Below are 19548 nucleotides of genomic sequence, written 5' to 3'. Positions count from 1 at the left end.
AGAACAGCATCACACATCAGGATGCATCATTCTCTCACTTGCCATTGCGACGTGTACTTGCTTACAGACAACTCCAACTCTCCAAAGGTCTCAGACGTTGGTGCAAAGTCTCCTGGGATGGCACTTGCAAAGGCTCATGGCATTGCTAGATGCTGTTTTCATGCCATTTTATAGGACTGTTTTTGTGCCTCTTCATGTCACTTCCAGGTTTGTGACAATGCACGCATGTGCGGTCACATGTGTCTTGAATGAGCATAAATGGGGAGTTGCCTGTACACTACCCATATAAAGGGGCTGGTCTCAGGATTGTACCAGAGGCAAAGTGTTTGGGAGACAGAACTAGGACAGTGCTTTTCTGATTTAGCCTTGTGGCGTCTTTGGACCTCTGTATCATACAAGACAATCTCAGCCTCAGAGAAGGAAGCTTATTTGAAGCAAATTAACCACTACAGTAAAATTATATTAACCCATCCCTAACACCTGAGCACGAGAGGTCTGAGGGACTGCCTACACAGTTGCAGGACTGTGTGAAAAGGACTACTGTGATAGGGCACCGAAGGAGGATAAACCCTCCTAGTTTCAGCTTGTATCAGAAGAATTTTTTTAAAAAATACAAAAAGGACTTATTCCGTGAAAGAATGAGCACTCACACTTTACATTGTGGGTGCCCTTTGTGGGATTGCACGCAGTGCTACAGTTCCCAGGGAGCTTAACAATGGCTGGCCTGCCTCTCAGTGTTAATATTTGGAGGTTCATGCCCAGCCTTGGTAGTCAAGTTTCACTGCCGGCAGGTGGGGCCAGTCACATTAATATATAGGGGGTGCAGCCAACATTAGCCAGGCAGTTGGTTCAGGAGATTCACCCACCCTACTCTCCCTTAGTTTAATGTTTTCTTGATTGCAGGTCAACTTTTTCTTCTTGTTTAGTGGGTGCTGCTGTGGTCTTTGACTGGTTGCTGTTGAAGGACCGGAAAGAAATTTTCCTGCATTGGCAGGTTTTGTCTTCCCCGTAGCAATTTGTCACAACTTGGGTGGTTTATGGTCTTGGGTTGAATCCTTTAGTCTTTTCCTCCCTATAATGGGGGGGGGGGGCGTGAAGTGGTGACTCACCCCCCTGCCGCGGCGATTCCAGGATCCCCTCTTAAAGGGGTGATATATATGGGTGTCACTGGCCATGCACCGAAAGGTTGTCAGTGAACTACCCTGCGTGTGGGGATATGGGCTGGGCTGCCTGCTACACTTATGTCTCGCAGTGTACCCGTATATCCCATTTACCCTATTGTGCCCCAGTTCCCCCGGCCAGGGGGCTGGGAGGGATACACGCCCAAGGCCTAAGCCAAGGTCTTAGTTTAATAAAGTTTAATAAAGTTCCAGCCTAATTTTAATTCCATAACACGTTGTTGGAGTCTTTATTCCTTTCTTATGATCCCTGGGGGCTGGAGCTGTCGCAGCCTGATCACGCAAACTAATCTTCCTCAGAGACAAAGCAGCTTATACCAAATGTTAGAACGAGGAAGACTAGGTTATAGAAGAATGACTAATTAACTGGTAAAGGTCAAGATTATTATGACAAAGGGCAACTTTTGTGGACTTCCAGAAAGGGGGCTTCCAATTGGAAACTGATCCCAAAAGGTTATAATGAACACATTCTTCCAAATATAATTCATTTATTGCTGATGCTGGGGAAAGAGATATGGCTGAAAGGTGAGTGCTTTGATCCAGTGAATATCTATAAATGTAGGGTGCTGGAAAACAAGCATACTGTATTTGCACCAAGCCTTGCAACAGAGGAGAGGACGGGTGGTTCCCCCCCCCCCACTGCAGCTTAATGGAAACCACTCTCATTTCCATTTCCCAAACCAACAGTGAACCAAAACAACAATATTTTTGTCTGTAGTGGTGTATTAGTCTTAAGTCTGGAAAATATGTTGAATTTCCTATGGATTGTTTATTAATTATTAATTGTTTCTTATGGGTTGTTATTTTTGTGCCACTGCTTAATGCCAAAATAAGCTTCTAAAACAGTTTACAAAATATATAAAAAAATCCATTATACAGACATTAAATTATAAGCATCCATAATTAAAACACACAATAAAACAATCATATTAAGGCAACACTACAACTGAAACAGGAGACTCAAATTGAGAAATCAAGGGAATTCCCAAAGTGGTTTAACAATCAATCTCTCTCCCCAGGGAATGTGGGAATTGTAGCTCTCTGTGGGGGAATATGGATCTCCTAACAACTCTCAGCACCTTTAACACACTGTAGGTCCCAGGATTTTTTGCAGGAAGCCATGACTTTTAAAAGTGGTACAATAGTGCTTGTCAAACAGATAGCTCAGTCAGTAGAGCATGAGACTCTTGACCCCAGGGTTGTGGGTTTGATCCCCAAATTGGGCAAAATATTCCTGTACTGCAGGGGGTTGGACTAGATGACCCTTGGGGTCCCTTCCAACTCAACAATTCTATTATTCTAGATTCTGTGACATGTATCATACAGATGGGGCCTAAGTGAGCATAGAACTACAGCACTGCAGTCTTTTTCTTTCTTTCTTTCTTTCTTTCTTTTCTTATTTTACAATCTCCATATAAATACAAAATGTAAGCAATAAAAATATAAATTAGACTTGATATTGAAAAACAGATTGTGACTCCTCATCAGTTGAACTACGCTCATCCTCATGTCAAGCGTCATGCAGAAAAATGATTTCTGATAATGAAAAGATAGTATTCTCATGTCAGCTGCAGACAGAGTCTTTATTTATCACAGATCCATATATAGCTTCCTCATTCTACTATTAATCAGAATAAGGAACAAACAAAACAATTATTATGTGTATATCGTTTAGCAACAATCTGAAGAGAGTCCTGTCCAGTTCTAGAGGTTGGGTTTTGGTGAGTTTTGGTTGTATGTTTTTGTCACAATTAACAATTGTAGAATGGAAGGTTTATTATGGTCCATTTCCCCAAGTAATCAATGGAAACTGGCTGTGGTTCACAGTGAAGTCCCAGGAGATTGCACATCATCCACTGTTAAATTCACAGCTGTTCCACTTAATCCATTGATGGCAGGCAGTTTTAAAAGGACCTTTTATTTATACCTCATTCATCATTCTTAACGTTTTGTCAAATCCATGTTGAATACTTCAAGGTGGACAAATAGACCAAGGCTAAAGTGTCTGCTTTGCTGCCTCAGCGTATAAATTCCCTGTGCTCCCCTCCAGAATGGCACTCAGACCAAACCATATTTTCTTACACTTCACATTTATGTTAAACCATTTTCTCCTGACCTAGAAGGTGACGCTGCTAGAGATTTAGTGGGAACGTTGTAATTTCACCATTCCTGGACAGGTTTCTGGAGGATCTTCCCCCCACCCACCTCTTTTGCCTATATAACTGCGTCTTGTGCATCCTTGGGAGAAGCAACCTACCATTTCACAGAAACCAGACAAGATTAGATTGCCTTCAGAATTTGAGTGCCCTGTTGGAAGTCTACTGAAAAAATCAAGTAAGGCTTCCATGGACCTTGGACCAACTTTGTGATGGAGCTTCTTAATGCCTCCTTGGGGGGCGGGACCCTTGCATGAGCAAAGGTGCCTTATAGAGAGTTAGACCATTGAGACATCTAGCTATTTTCAGGAAACCGATTATACCGGTGGTAGATTATATGTTATGTATGTAGAACATGAGTGGGGAACCTGTGGACCTGCAGAAGATGCTAGACTCCCATCATCAATGAGTTGGCATGGAACAACATCTGGAGGGCAACAGGTTGTCCATACTTGATAAAGAAGAAACCAGTTCAACCCCACCTCCCATCTTCAGTGAAATGGTAAGGGAGCAGGTGATAGACAAGGCTTCTGCCAGAGACTTTGGAGAGTTGTTACCAGCTGAAATAGGCAATTTGCAGTCAAATAGACCAAGGACAGCATTCTCCAACCTAGTTTTGGACTACAAATCCCATTACCCTCAGCCAGGATGGTCAATGGTGAGATACTGGGAGATGTGGTCAACAACACCAGGCTAGATCCTTGAACCCAGATAGAAGTCTGTGATGACTTTACTCAAGGGTCCCACAGACTCTTCTCCAAATACAACACTGAGACAAATATAAGTTTAAGTCCCCTGCCCCTGCCTCTCTATTGTGCTGCTTGCTCTCCTCCCCTAGTCATATTCCCCATTTTTGTGTTTGCAGGTAAGATAAGAGTGTTCCAAGTAAGGATGGCCAAGTTTTGGTTTCTCTCAGTTTCTAATTGTTCCAATCTGAAATTCAGTTCTACACCTTTCCACATCAGTGTGAGGGTATGTTGTTTTTTAAGTCCTCATGAAAATTAATCAGGATTTTAGTACAAATTTATCCTAATGTGCACATGTTAGTGTGCATTTTTCCCAATGTACACATTTTTGCAAACCAATTTATACACATTATTTTTCACCAATAAATGTGTTTTTATGCATCCTTTAACCTAGTGCATGCATTTGTTAAAATATGTGCAAAGGTAAAGGGACCCCTGACCGTTAGGTCCAGACGTGACCAACTCTGGGGTTGCGGTGCTCATCTAGCTTTACTGGCCGAGGGAGCCGGCGTATAGCTTCCGGGTCATGTGGCCAGCATGACTAAGCCGCTTCTGGCGAACCAGAGCAGCGCACGGAAACGCCATTTACCTTCCCGCCAGAGTAGTACCTATTTATCTACTTGCACTTTGACATGCTTTCGAACTGTTATGTTGGCAGGAGCAGGGACTGAGCAATGGGAGCTCACCAAAAGCAATGCTAAATGAAAGAATTCTGATGAAGGAGCAGCAGTTTCTCAATTGCAAATCTCAATTGCAAACTCTGCCTTTACTGAAAGATATCTCTTCGCATAAGGGGGCTCAATCCTCTCCAGCAGTCTTTTACTCCCCCAGAGTAGGGAAACATTGATTGTATTGGGGTTTCTGCAATGGAACCCTCTGAGTCAGAGAATTGCACTGGTACCATGGATTCATCTTGAGGACATGCTTCCAGGTGCACAGGTCCCCCTCAGACTCAAGTGTCTCCCAAGTGATTGCAATCATGCTAATTGCAGCCCCTGTAAGAACAGTTCCCAAGGGAATGTGTCTAATCTCACACCAACCATGTCAGGCTTTCCTTCATTCATCAAGCCCAATATCATCTACCCTGAGAATCAGCAGCTATTCAGAGGTTCAGCACAGTGCACTTTGGGAAGGATCATCCCTGAGTGGAAAGCAGTTGCCTTGCATGGAGGATGTTCCAGATTCAATTCCCAACATCTCCATTAAAGGGGGATGGGAATAGGTTGGCAGGCAGTGGTGGTTTATGCCCACTGTGACTAGTAGGGCAACAGGCGGGGAGGCCAAACAGTATGTGGAGCCAGAGTCAATGACAGGCAGCAAAGCAAACTAATTCTGGGCTTGTCCTATCATCCTGCCTGCTGAGTTCTACAAGGGTAGTCCTGAGCCAGAGGAGAAGGAGGAAGAAGTTGATGGGCAGCTCCCATTCCTAGACTGGATGTAATTAATTAAGACAGGCTGGTGGGGGCCAGCTGAGTTCAGTAAATTGAATGTTTTCCCCATAACCTGCTATCTCCTCCTTAAAAAAAGATACCTGAAGTGCTAGAATTTGAATCTGGGACATTCTCCATGCAGAGGCAGATACGCTTGGCCTAGGGATAGGGAAGAAATTTGATTCTGTTCACATTTAAAGCTGAATCTAACAAACCTGCACTTTCCGAAACGATATGAGAATTGGAACACGGCCATCTTTCAATGTCTGCACTTATTGAAATTTCGTGATGCCGTTCAACAGCCAAACAATGTTTATAGAAATACAAGTATTAAGGGCATGCAAGGATAAATGTGAGTATACTTTTAAGGGCACCTCCCATATATAGGTCAGGAGGTCAGGTCCAAGCAGGAGCTGGGGTTAGAAACCAGACTGAGAAAGTAGCTAAAGGAGAAAAGACTTGTTGTACATAGTTCTTTAATAACATTATTTCTAATTCAATCCCTTTGATCTGCTCTTCATTTAAACAGAGAATGTAACAAGGGAGGATGAAAATAACATACAAAAACACATATTAGGAAAAACTGCTTGTAAAAAATGTGCAGACAAAAATGTACTTAGAAGAAATTTGCACTAAGATGTTGAAGAATTTTCATGATTATTTTTAAAAAAGCAAATTGCTGCAGAAATATAGGCAACTCGGTTAAAGATTGGAAACAATGAGAAACAAAATTGACAGATCCCTCCATCCAGAGCTGAGGCCATAAAGCTGTGTCAGATTTAAGAGGTTCTATATCATTACCAAAACAATGTGTATCATTCTAACAGAAAGGACTATAAAAATAATAAACTTTTATATTTGCACATATACTGGTGTGTAGGCAAGGATGCAACTAAAAGCTAACAACCTAACTGAAACATATATCTTGCAATAATACCTTTAAATGAAAATGCCCTATGACTTTTTACTTAGCATATATGAGAATGTGTAATGTAGAGCAACACAAGAGCAGCTAAGCACACTGTCTGGCACTTATGATGTGGGAAAGGGAACACAACATGAACTGGGTGTGTTCTGTTCAGGATATAAAATTTACAATTGCTTTGTGATTTTTGAGAGCAATATCAATGGAGGTTAGGAATGTTTTGAGTGTGGGGGTGTATTTAGAACCCCCCCCCATACCCATACCCACACATAAACTGAGGCCCCAAACTATAGTTTACTTAGCACAGACCCTCCAAGTGTCCCTATTTTCCAGAGAAGTCCCTGGTTTCTAATTTGATCCCAGAATGTCTCACTTTTCCTTAAAAGGTAAAGGTACCCCTGCCCGCACGGGCCAGTCTTGCCAGACTCTAGGGTTGTGCGCTCATCTCACTCTAGAGGCCGGGAGCCAGCGTTGTCCGCAGACACTTCCGGGTCACGTGGCCAGCGTGACAAGCTGCATCTGGCGAGCCAGCGCAGCACACGGAACACCGTTTACCTTCCCGCTGGTAAGCAGTCCCTATTTATCTACTTGCACCCGGGGGTGCTTTCAAACTGCTAGGCTGGCAGGCGCTGGGACCGAACGACGGGAGTGCACCCCACCGCAGGGATTCGAACCGCCAACCATACGATCGGCAAGTCCTAGGCACTGAGGTTTTACCCACAGCGCCAACCGCGTCCCCCACTTTTCCTTAGGATGTCCCTATTTTCATTGGACAAATGTTGGAGGGCATAGAGTTATCTGACCTCTGAGCCCTCTGAAAACAATCCTGCATGGGGAAGTTTTTAAATGTTTCATTATGTTTTTATATATGTTGGAAGCTGCCCAGAGTGACTGGGGCAACCCAGGAAGATGTGTGGGGTATAAATATTAAAATTATCATTATGGAATGGGATGTCCCTATTTTCATCAGAGAAATGTTGGAGGGCATATTAGCATGTGAATAAATATGGCACCATCTCCAAATAAAACAGGTGCTTTACCACTAAACTGTGGCGCTTCCTCAGGCACAGGCACAAAACACTTGCTTTGTCTGAAGCAGGACAAAGACAAGGAAGCAAACATAGGGTCCAGAAGGTTGCAGCCTCATTCAGCAATTTTATTTAAAAACCAGTAAAACACTATAATAAAAACAGGGATACAACATAGCAACCAGTAAAACAGTATTATAAAAACAGATAAAAACAGGGTCCCATTTTATGGGTCAGGGAAAGTCTGGAAGAAAAAGTTACGCCTTTACGAGATGCCTGAAGCAACAGAGGGGCAGAAGGAAGGGCTTTCCTCAGGGAAGGAGTGCCCTGCCAAGGGGTAAGGGCTTATTTTGGATTCAAGTAGGCAAGAAGTAGCCAGGTTGATGCCTTAGCAGTGTTTATTTGCTGGACAAGAATGCAAAGCAAAGCATAGAAAATGAAGAATTTGTGGGCCTCTGCTGAAAAAGCTCTCTAAGAAGAGCTGCACATTCTCCCACTCCTTCCAGCCTACAGCTGTCATTGGGATCTCCAGTTAAGCCAAGGAACTATTGGGCCCCATGGTATTTTTAGTATCAAATGATGATGTCATCAAACTTTTACACTCATAATAAGAGCTTGCTCAATAAGACCAAAGGCCCATCTAGTCCAGGGTCCTGTTAAGCAGGATTCAAGCACAAGAGCACTCTCTTCTCCTGTGGTTTCCAGCAACTGGTATTCAGAAACAGAGCACTCTCCTGACTGGTGACTTCAAAGGGCTGGCCAGTGACGAAGGGTGGTGGCTCATTGCTCCTGTGCTAGCCTCATGCATCAATGATGCCTGGGCAGCTATCCAGTGCCTTACCTTGATGGCCTTTAAGGGGAGCCCACCTCCATTATGACTGTACTTTCTCATACTATGGCCTTAGCAGAAGACCCCAGCCCTTTCTCATGGCATCATCATTTCTACGCAAATCACTCCTTATGCAGGACACACCTTAGAATGATTCTATCATTACTTATCAGTTTAATAAGCAGACCCTTCATAAGGCGTCATAGAGATATCCTGTTGAAATGCCACTGTCTCCATGTGATCACAACATGTGATCCACATATTTCCCATACAAGGGGAAATGGCAGAAATTTATTAAAATGTCCACCCCAAACAAATGTGTCACTTGGATCCAATATGATGGTAATGGTGATGATAATGCATGCATCTTTGGTTGCATCTGTGTTTTATTTATTTTCTGGCATTTGTGAGTCAAGCATTTGTGAGATTACATTTTTCTTTGCTAACATCTCACAGCACCCATAATGTCATCTCCAGCCAGTACCTGTTCTTAAAACTCTCCCACTTATTTGTTTAATCCAAGGAGCATAAGCTTACTGCCAGCATTAACGCTCACTGTTCATGCTCAGCTTATTCTATTCAAGGGTAAAAATGTAGAGTTAGCCTCACAGCTTGCTCCTTGGTCCCTTTAAAGGTATAATCTGTGGGCTTTTTGTTCTGTTTTGCAAAATGAACTACACCCCATCACCAATTACTTCCAAGGCTGCAATATTGCACTTCAAAACGGGAAACCTTTCAGAGCTATGTCTTGTCACACTAGGTTATGTTAGAAGTCCAAATTTAGGAAGGCAGACATGAAAAGTTTCCTTCCTAGGCAACTGCTGCACAATAATCTCTAGCTGGGGTGTAACATTGTAGGAATCTGCCAGAGTTCAACTTCTGCTTCTCAGTAATTCCCCCATCACTGCTTTTGCTGATGACCCTCATCACTGAAGCTTTTTCTAACTCTTCCCTCATTTTTCAGCATAAATGGTTTTTTCACTATTGCATGAAAGTCTGTGCTCTACAACAGAGTTAGGGATTTTTATTCCTGATCTTTGGCACTTTTGATTTGCATTTGTAATTGAAATGTGCTAGCAGCCCCTTTTCAAAGGTTGCTTATGCTGAATAGATTATTTTTAATAGTGCACTGATTTGGGAATCAGCCTGTTTATTTCTCTAAAGCGTTTTTACCCTGCTCCCCAGCCAAAAAAGCTCCCACAACAACTTACAGATGAATGTTATAGTCCCTTCCCTCACTCTTATAATCTAAAAGAGAGACATAAAAGGAAATTTTATGGACAGGGAGGAAGCAAATAGTGGCACTGGTTCTTAAAGTTACATAGCTCTTACCACTGAGGATGGAAATTGGAAACAGTTCAGGGAGAGAAAGCACCTAAAGGACCTCATCTCTGAGCTTATCAGAGTGGCTCTGCTTTCCCAGGGTTGTATCCAACTAAGTTCTACTTGGAGTAGACCCATTGAAATTAATGGACCTAAATTAGTCATGTCTATTTATTTTAATAGGTTTAACTCTGAGTAGGGTTAACAATGGATACAACCCCAACTCCTTAAACCTGCAACAAAGACATCTACCTTTCCAGTACCATTGCATGAAAATATATGCCTAAGATTATACCTTGCAATGTGTTACAGGGAATGCCAGCAACACCCCAATTGTCAAACCTGACTGAGCCACCATAAAGATTGGAATTGTTCAGACTAAGGATGGGTGAATCTGTTTGTTTCAGTTTCTCTCAGTTTCTCTTTTTTCAGTTCTCCATATTCCAATGTCTGTGATTTTTTTTTAAAAAAGGTGACATTTGATTTGCATTTGCAAGCAGTGCTTGTTTCTTAAAAAAAAAAAAGTTTAGGGGTGCTCTCATTTTGACTCAAGAAAACCACCATTTTATAGTTCAAATCGGGGAAAATAAATACAGTAAATGGACAAAAGTACAAAGATTCACAAAATATTTAGGGGTCTGCATCCCCCAGGGGAAAAAGCACTGTTTGTAAATGAATTTTACATTTGCATTTGAGTTTGTGAAAATTCATCAGCATTTTAACGTAAACTCCTCCTAACGTACACATGTATACAATTCTATCTAATGTATACAATTATTATTTTTGGGGCAAAACAGTTTCTGCTAAAATAATGCATTTCTTTGTTATCTTTACTAACCTGTGGGTTCAGATAGACACTTTACTCCACTATATGCATTTTTGTACACATTACTTATCTGAAGTACTGCATTTAAAAATTTGGAAACATGCATATTTCAAAGGATGGTTCTTTTTAAGATCTTGGGGGTTTTCAAAAATGTAGATTAGGAAAGTTCACTTTTAAATGTGAACTTTACTTTATTTCTCTCTATTTCTAGATGAGTCCCATTGCCAAACCCCAAGAACCCCTGTTGCTGATGTTCTCCCCTTCACTTTGCTGCTGCTGTTTTTCCACTTGCCACCTCTGAGCACATGCACAGAGACAGGAGCAAGAAACCTCTGTTCAGCTTGTCCTCTTCTTCTGTGTGAGAGTGTGGATTGGCAAGCAAATAGTCACCAGCAACAGTAGTTAGGAAGAAGTAGGGCTACTCAGGGACAAGGACCTTGAAGACATCTTGCTCAAACCTGCACACACACCAAGATCTGACACATGGATAATATCCACCTCATACATTTATTCTACTAGCAGTCATGGTAAAAGTAAAGGTAAAGGTACCCCTAACCATTAGGTCCAGTCGCAGATGACTCTGGGGTTGCGGCACTCATCTCACTCTATAGGCTGAGGGAGCCGGCATTTGTCCGCAGACAGCTTCCAGGTCATGTGGTTTAGACCACAACGCTACCCGCGTCTTACTAGCAGTCATGGCTTCTCCTAAATAATACTGGAAGCTGTATTTGGTAAGAGTTCTGAGAATTGTTAGGAGACCCCTATTCCCATGATAGTTGTGCGTCAAGACCTGGTGCACCCCCAAGGATAAATAAATACACACTGACACAGAATTTTAATTTACGGGTAATGGGCAAAAATTTAGGCCACAACTTACAGCAATGTGAGTGGTATTGGCTTAGGCATTGGCAATAACTATATCTGACTCCTGTCTGCCTTGCAGGAAGTCTGGAAAGGTAAACAACCAAACGAGGGAGCTCCGTTGATGGCAACCAACTGAAGCTCACCTCGAGGTTCCCGCTGGGTCCTGGCATGGCCCTAGCCCCTCAAGCAGACTTCGGACGAGATCCAGATCCACAGATTCCTTTACCAGAATACTCTTGTACCTGGAGGGGCAGGTGATGGCTGCACCTCTCCTCCCCCACATCACAATAAGCCAATGCCTAACCGCCAAACCTTACAAAAGTTGTGACAATTGCTAAGAGGTAGGCAAAAACCAAGTGGCCAGTGCCAATTTGCCAAATGGAAAAAATTCCTACCCAGCCCCTGTTCCAAAACAGGGAACCAACCAAAGTCCAGAGCAAGGCCAAAGCCGACACCTAAAATACAGGGCAGGCAGGTGGGTACTCAACGTCGCGAAGCCAGGTAAATCCCCAGAAACGGATCGCCACATTTTATATGCCCCCATGATCACACCACTGATCTCTGATTGGCCAATAGGCCATGGTGTGATCGTGGAGCCATCGCGTGGGCTGGGCTCAATCTCCCACCCCAGGATAGTGGGGAAGGGGCCTTGGACCCGCGTGCAACGCAGACCCTCAATTTCTCAGAATTCCATGGGAAATGGGATTGACTGTTGAATCATTCTGAAAACTGTAGCTCTGTGGGAAATCAGGGGCTCCCCCCAAATTTCTACTCATAAAAGATGGCCAACCGAAGCACACACTGTAGGAGGAGTGATGGCAACTGTTGCAAAAGGAGGGAGAAGTGGTGTGTGTGTGTGTGTGTGTGTGTGAAGTTAGCCTTTTAAAAAAACAAAAAAACCTGGTCTACTCCCTCTAAGTGATTTGCCCTAAAATCTATTATCGGCCTGAGCTCTGGCAAAGGCTGGTAGAAGTTGGAGTCCAGCAATATCTAGAGACCGCCTGATAGGGAAAGACTGCCATATGCAGAGGCCATAACTGAACAATGTTTGTTTATTTTCTAACCTGCCCTTCTTCCCAAAGAAGCCCAGAGAAGCAAACAGCAGGGCAGTAAAATAATACAACGAAATAAGAACATAGTAAGAGCCTGCTGGATTAGTTGAGTGACCCATCTATCCCAGCATCCTTTTTCTCACAGTGACCAGCCTGGTGCCTGCGGGAAGCCTTGAAAGCAGGACCTGAACACTCTTCAGCAACTGCTACTCAGAGGCATACTGCATCTGACAATGAAGGGAGAACCTACCCATCATGGCTATTAGCCACTGAGAGTCTCATCCTCCGTGAATTTGTCTAATCCTTTTTAAAAGCCATTTGAGTCGGTGGCCATCATATTCTCCTGTGAGAGCGACTTCCATAGTTTAACAATGGTCTGCATGGAGAAATGCTTTCTTTTCTCTGACCAACAATCAGCTTTGTTTGATATCCTCATGTTTTAGTATACTTTTTCCGCACCATGTATTGCTTTTTACACACCTCTTACTTGTCTTTTCCCTAAACTGAAAAGCCCTGGAATAAAATAAATAGCACAAAGCAACAAATGTTCAATGCATTTAAAAACATTAAGAATAACTAAAAAAAAAATACACTTTTGTGCACCCACATATCCCTCACAGCTAATAATTTCAAGGTTGCCGGGAACAGTATCTTTCACCCATCAAATGCCTGGGGGAAGAGTAATGTTTTATTACCATTTATTATATTGAAAGATACACTTAATGCATGCCTTTTCAGAAGTAGAGAGACTGCTTCCCACTCTTCAGTTACTAATGAATACACCCAAACCATGTTGATGTTTTCCAAAAAGGAAAAGGGGTGGCAGCAGGGGTGTGTGCAATACATTTGAAGCATAGACATGTTTGCCTTCTGCAGAGTTATTGGGGAATCAATTCAAATTCATAAGCAGACATCACCTCATTACCACCATGCAGGATCACTGAACCGAAGGGGTAGAGAAGTGCACTAAAAATCATGTAAACAAAAGCAGCTTCTAATTTTAAAACGATCAACAATGCATGCACTATTATGCATCTCCCAGTGGGAATGTGTTTATCATTAACTCTCAGCTAGGTGCAGTTATATTTCATTTGGGGGGAAATACAAGGTTGTTGGAAGCACTGAGACAACACCTGTTGGTGTGAGAAAAGGGGCCAGCCATCATAAAAGTGTCATTTCTCCTCCTCCTCCTCCTCCTTCTCCTTTTATCTTTTATACACACAAGAAAAATCCCATAGGGGAAAATTAGACTGGTTGTGGGGGGGGGGGGGCATAAATAAATAAACACATATATCACTACCGGGTAAAATAGCCTGGTTTGGATGTTTTTAGCCTCTGGAAATGCAAAGTGTTCCTAATGAGAAAATTGATGGTGAATTAGTCTAAATGGTGATGAGTAGCTTAATGCTAGGAGAAAAGATAATGGGGTCTCTGCGCGGCTACTCTTGGGAGAAGAGAGCCTGAGTGCTTCTGCACAACCTAGCTATACTGAATAGATGTGTGAATTATCTGAGGTATAATGAAAGAGCCAGCTTCTCCTCTTCCCCCCACCCCACCTTCCTCCAAGTCCTGCTCCATTTTGAGAGCCAGTGTGGTGTAGTGGTTAAGAGCGGTAGTCACGTAATCTGGGTAACCGGGTTCGCGTCTCCGCTCCTCCACATGCAGCTGCTGGGTGACCTTGGGCCAGTCACAGTCTCTCAGCCCCACTCACCTCACAGAGTGTTTGTTGTGGGGGAGGAAGGGAAAGGAGAATGTTAGCCGCTTTGAGACTCCTTAAAGGGAGTGAAAGGCGGGATATCAAATCCAAACTCTTCTTCTTCTTCTTCTTGATCCCCCCCCCCACCTCCATAACTGCTGAGAGTAATTAGGCAACCCCTCTTCCCTTCAGAGAACTATAATTCCCAGAGTGTTATAACAGTAAATCCCTCTTCCCAGTGAACTCTACAAATTGCGGCTCTGTGGGGGGAATAGGAGGCTTCCTAGCAAACCTCAGTGCCCTTAACAAACCACAGCTCCCAGAATTGTTTGGATGAAGCCATGACTGTTTAAAGTGGTATCATGGAGCTTTAAATATATAGTGTATATGGGGTCTTAAGAGACAGCAGTGTGTGTGTGTGTGTGTGTGTGTGTGTGGAATGGAACAGGTGAAGGGCCTGCTATCTTGCCTGTCCCTCATCTACATAAATTATCATTAGTTCTCAATTGTTCATTTGTACCTCTGTACTCATATTTTTTTCCAATTGGTATATGAGGCCATATGAGACATTTCAATTGTGTGCATTCCTTTTGTTTTTCACAATTGCAAACCGTCATAGGGGAAATATATTATTTCATGCCCTCTGTTGCTTATGATGATCCCTTTGCATTTTCTATTGTTTGTTCATTCCTTCTTAATGGGTTTTATCTGCATAGTTAGTTTGAGAAATTAAACCTTGGTTATTGTTCTTTTTACAACGGCAATTAACTACTTTAAAAGCATTTTCTAACACTCTCTTTTCAAATACCGTCATCTTTTTCTTTTATCTCTCTTACCATAAAGTTTGTTTTATCTTCTGCTGTACCCTTTATGTACCATGATTGTCCACTTTATCCATGAAAGAATCTATGCCCATCCTTCATAGACTGACCAGCTAAACTGCCCATTGCCACTTCCCCCACTTTGATTTCTTTCCACCGTCTCTGCAGATTTCACCTGCCCATTTCGTTCTCTGACCTTCCTGTTTTCCAGACTCTGGTTTCCTAATTTATGGGTTTTCTTCTTTCTCTCCTGTGCAATTAACCTTTGACTGTTTCTTGCTCAGCCCCCCCAAAAAGCACTTAACTCTAATCTTGTTTACCATTACAGGGAGCTAATTCATAGACCTTTCTTTCCATTAGCATAAATAGCTACTCAAGTGAACACATTCTTGCTTTTCCAGCATGCTTCTTAATCTGTGCAGACAACTAGCAAAGTTACTGTAAACCACTGCTAGAAATGTGGAGTTCTAGAACACCACATTTTGTTTGCTGGCCAACAACAACAAATCAGCACATTGCAAATCACAGGGTGGTAAGGCTCATGGTGGGATTGTGCAGACATTACATACCTATACAGTGAATGTATACAAGGAAGGAAGCACAGTAATGTCAGCTAGCCATGCCAAGCCCTCACCTATGCTTAGTTAGTTTCCTGAATCATAAGAATTATATTCATATTGCACGGACACCTGCGGGTATAGGGTGGTATATAAATTCAATAAATAATAACAATAAACCATTTTACCCAGTAAGCATCCTGACTGCTGAGCTTACTCGCCTCCAGTGGAGTGGAGTGGATAGTAATGGCAAAAACAGTTGCTAGAACTGGCTGAGGCAAAGAGACAGAGCCCTAAAAGTTTTCTAGTTGGAGTTAGCTAGGAAGTGGGATGTGCCTGGGGATGTGTGTTGGGTTCTGAACAAGTTGTACTCTGGGAACAAGTTGCACTCTGATAAAGGCAATGCTGTCTGCTTATAGATATGTATTTGCCTCGGGGAGAAGTCATAGCTCGGTGGTAGAGTGCATACTTTGCATGCAGAAGGGCTCAGTCACTCCCTGGGATGCACAGGGAGGAGGAGGAGGGGTTGGGGGGTATAGTAGATTATGTGAAAGACCGCTGCCTGATACCTTGGAGAGCCACTGTGTCAGAGTTAGGCAACACTGGATTAGATGGAGAAATATTAATAGACACTCCAGATACAAGGCAGCTTCCTGTGCTTGCTTGCTTCCTGGCCTCTGCTCATATATTAGTAAATAAAATGAATCTTACAAATATCCTTTAAGTCTCTACTGTTCTCCCATTCATAGAATCATAGAATCGTAGAGTTGGAAGGGACCCTGAGGCTCACCTAGTCCAACTCTGCAATGCAGGTAAAAGGCAAAGGTAAAGGTACCCCTGCCCATACGGGCCAGTCGTGTCCGACTCTAGGGTTGCGTGCCCATCTCGCTTAAGAGGCCGGGAGCCGGTGCCGTCCGAAGACACTTCCGGGTCACGTGGCCAGCGTGACGAAGCTGCAGCTGGTGAGCCAGCGCAGCACACGGAACGCCGTTTACCTTCCCGCTATAAAGCGGTACCTATTTATCTACTTGCACTTAGGGGTGCTTTCGAACTGCTAGGTGGGCAGGAGCTGGGACCGAACGACGGGAGCTCACCCCGCCGCGGGGATTCGAACCGCCGACCTTACGATCAGCAAGTCCTAGGCACTGAGGTTTTACCCACAGCGCCACCCGCGTCTTCTGCAATGCAGGACTCTCCGCTAAATCATGCATGGCAGATGGTCATCCAACCTCTGCTTAAAAACCTCCAATGAACATCACAATTGAAAGGGAGTCCGTTCCACTGTCAGAAACATCTTACTGTCAGAAAGTTCTTCCTGATGTTTAGTTGGCATCACTTTTCAAAGGAAGCGAAACTGGATAGTGCTCCCTCTGGAACATCAAACTGCTGAGGAAAATGTGAACCATGCGTAAAAGCAATAAAAAAAATCTCATCAGGTCCCTCTCCTGTTTACAAATACCTAGCATTTTCTCTTCCATTCTGTATGTATAAATCCCCTGACACTCTGGAAGGAAAACATGGAGAAATGAGGCTGTGTCCACAGGTATCTGCTTTTATTTTGCTACCAATTAAGTGTCAGCAACTGTTCATTAGAAGCAAGATATGCAATTGCACATCTCTTCCTAGGGGCATGCCAGGTGAGGAAAAGTTCCAAGAATTACATTTTGCTTTCATTTTTTTCTCTCCCCACTCCCGCCCTGTTTCACTGCAAACTCTCAACTTGGCAGCCTCAGCTTCAGTTTAATGGCCTCCCCCCACCTTTCCTTCCCACCTTAATCCTTGAGGTCACCAGGGTATGCTTCTCCCGGTGGCTCACTTCATTAGGAATTCACCGCAAGGGTGTCAGAAACATACTGCCCTTAAATAATTGAGCATGCTCTCCAGCGACTGGCCTGCTGTGGGTTGATACACTAAACTTCCCAGAACTTTCTTCGGTCACACAGACTAATGACTGTGTGCTCAAGTTTCCATGGAGCAGGAAATTTCATTTCCACTTTAAAGCCTCGACTCTTCTCGCCTTGCCCATCTACCATTACGAAGAACCGGCTAGCAAGTCACAGAAGGATACACTAGAATAAACCTGTCGGAGCTTTGACTTTCGCAGGGTCTCTACTTCAGTAAATTTTAATGCTTGGCTCTTCTCTCTCTTTCTCTCTCTTTCCCTCTCATATTCTATTGGTCATTTAATCACCTGAATTAAATCAGGAGAAACCGCACACACACACACACACACACACACAAACATATAATAAATCTAGCACTGCTGATTTTACCCTACTAAATGCTCCCGTTTAAAAGTGCCTTGGTATATTGGTTTAATAATTAGTAGGTTTCACACTGCCATCTGTATCTTTTGTCTCCTTTGGAGAAGAACTCATCTCTTGTTAATATGAATCTCATTATATTGTCATGGTGCCACCTCCTGAGCAATGAAGGGATTAACCCCTCAGCCAAGATGTCATAAACAGGCTTTAAGCAGCATCATTTAGAGCCTAGAGACAGCACGGTACAGAGCAAAGAGAAAGTGTCTTGAAGGCCTTTTTGCATGACTTTTCTTCTGTGGCAGACAGTCTAGGGTAGGGATGGGGAACTTTGGGCCCTCCCTTCACCTCTGAACATTAGCCATGGCTAGGACTAATAGAAGTTGGAGTACAGCAACAGATGGAGGGCCACAATTTCCCAGACTAGTGACCCCCTACCCACCCATTGATTCAGTATGTTAGGGGGATGAATGCAGCAACACACAATATAAATGAAAAGTTAATATATTATTACTTTCAGTGCAAGGAGTTCAGTCACCAGGACCTGCCTCACCATGAAATAATAACACAGGGTTGGAAAAATAAACTTCATCTCTAAGGTTGTATTGCCAGTTCAAAATAAATCACATAGTAGGACCTGGGAGCAGGGTGGGGGAACCTTGTTCACAATCTTGTTGCCAATCAGAGTCAATAATACTAGTCTTGAAATACGAAATCAACTAAGTCATGAAGAATCAGCTTTGCAGATACCCAACGCAATGGTTTTGCCTTGAGCAGCAGATTCCAGAATGCATGTCCTCCAGTATCGCTCTCTATTTCAGGTGTGAGAATAAGTACGGCTTACACTATTGAGTATTCTGTTTGCAATTTTTTGCATTTCTTTATCCCCCCACCAATTTCAGGCATGGTGTGTCAAACTTCATCAAACTCCATTCCAATATCCCCAAGTACAGACATCGTGCTGGCATTTGACTGGAGCAGAACCAAATAGATGCCAGAAGCTTGAAACAATTATTGAAGAAAACTGAAGGAATCAACCCATTAAACAAGTTTGTGTGTGTGTGAATGCACACAGACATAAAATATGTTGGCATAATGCATTTCATACACAGTAAATTTATATTTTAAGTCATTGTACATTAAAATCTTAACACTTCAATGGTTTAGCATGCTAGATAGATTCTTGCATTGGTGCACCATCATCAATATTCCCTGCTGTATGTCTTTCCCCCCCCCTAAATAAAATGTCATGTGCAAAGCAGTAACAACCTCCCCTCTCTTTATTCCCAGCTTTAGAGGAGGTAGAGCATCTATCAGGTATCAAAGGTACCTGTGCCTCTGGTGGTCCTCCCCGGTGGACTGCTGTGCATTTAGGGATTATTGTGTGTGTGTTTTTAAAAGTGAATCTTTGGCGTTTGCTTCTATAAACCTTACTGAGTTTTCTAAATCTCACTGAGGCTGGATTAGCATGAGAACACACAATGCAGAACATTAAATACCTCTCTTTTGATCCCGCTCCCTAATGGATAGTCTGTAGGTGGAGATTTATGGCCACATACAAAGCTAATAGATAGAGTATAAAAGTGTTGTGCTGGTTAAACAGGAAGAACAGGCATTAGGCACTGCATGTTAAGATATGCAAAATGTTAAATCCATCAGGACGAAAGTACCTGCAGCCAGCCTCGGTTTTCTTTGTACTTCTTTTTGATCTGTACAAAACAGGAATAACTACAAAGAGCGGGGAGGGCGCTATTTAAAATTCTCTGTAGGGGTTTAATACCTGCTATAAACAGCTGGTTTCCTTCTTCTTCTTTTTTGTTATAGGGAAGTTGGGTTGTAAAATATGTCACTACTTT

The sequence above is a fragment of the Podarcis tiliguerta genome, assembly GCF_965153285.1.
Source record: "Podarcis tiliguerta genome assembly, chromosome: Z".
NCBI lineage: Eukaryota > Metazoa > Chordata > Lepidosauria > Squamata > Lacertidae > Podarcis > Podarcis tiliguerta.
The sequence above is the reverse complement of the archived record's forward strand: the minus strand, read 5'-3'. Positions refer to the sequence as shown.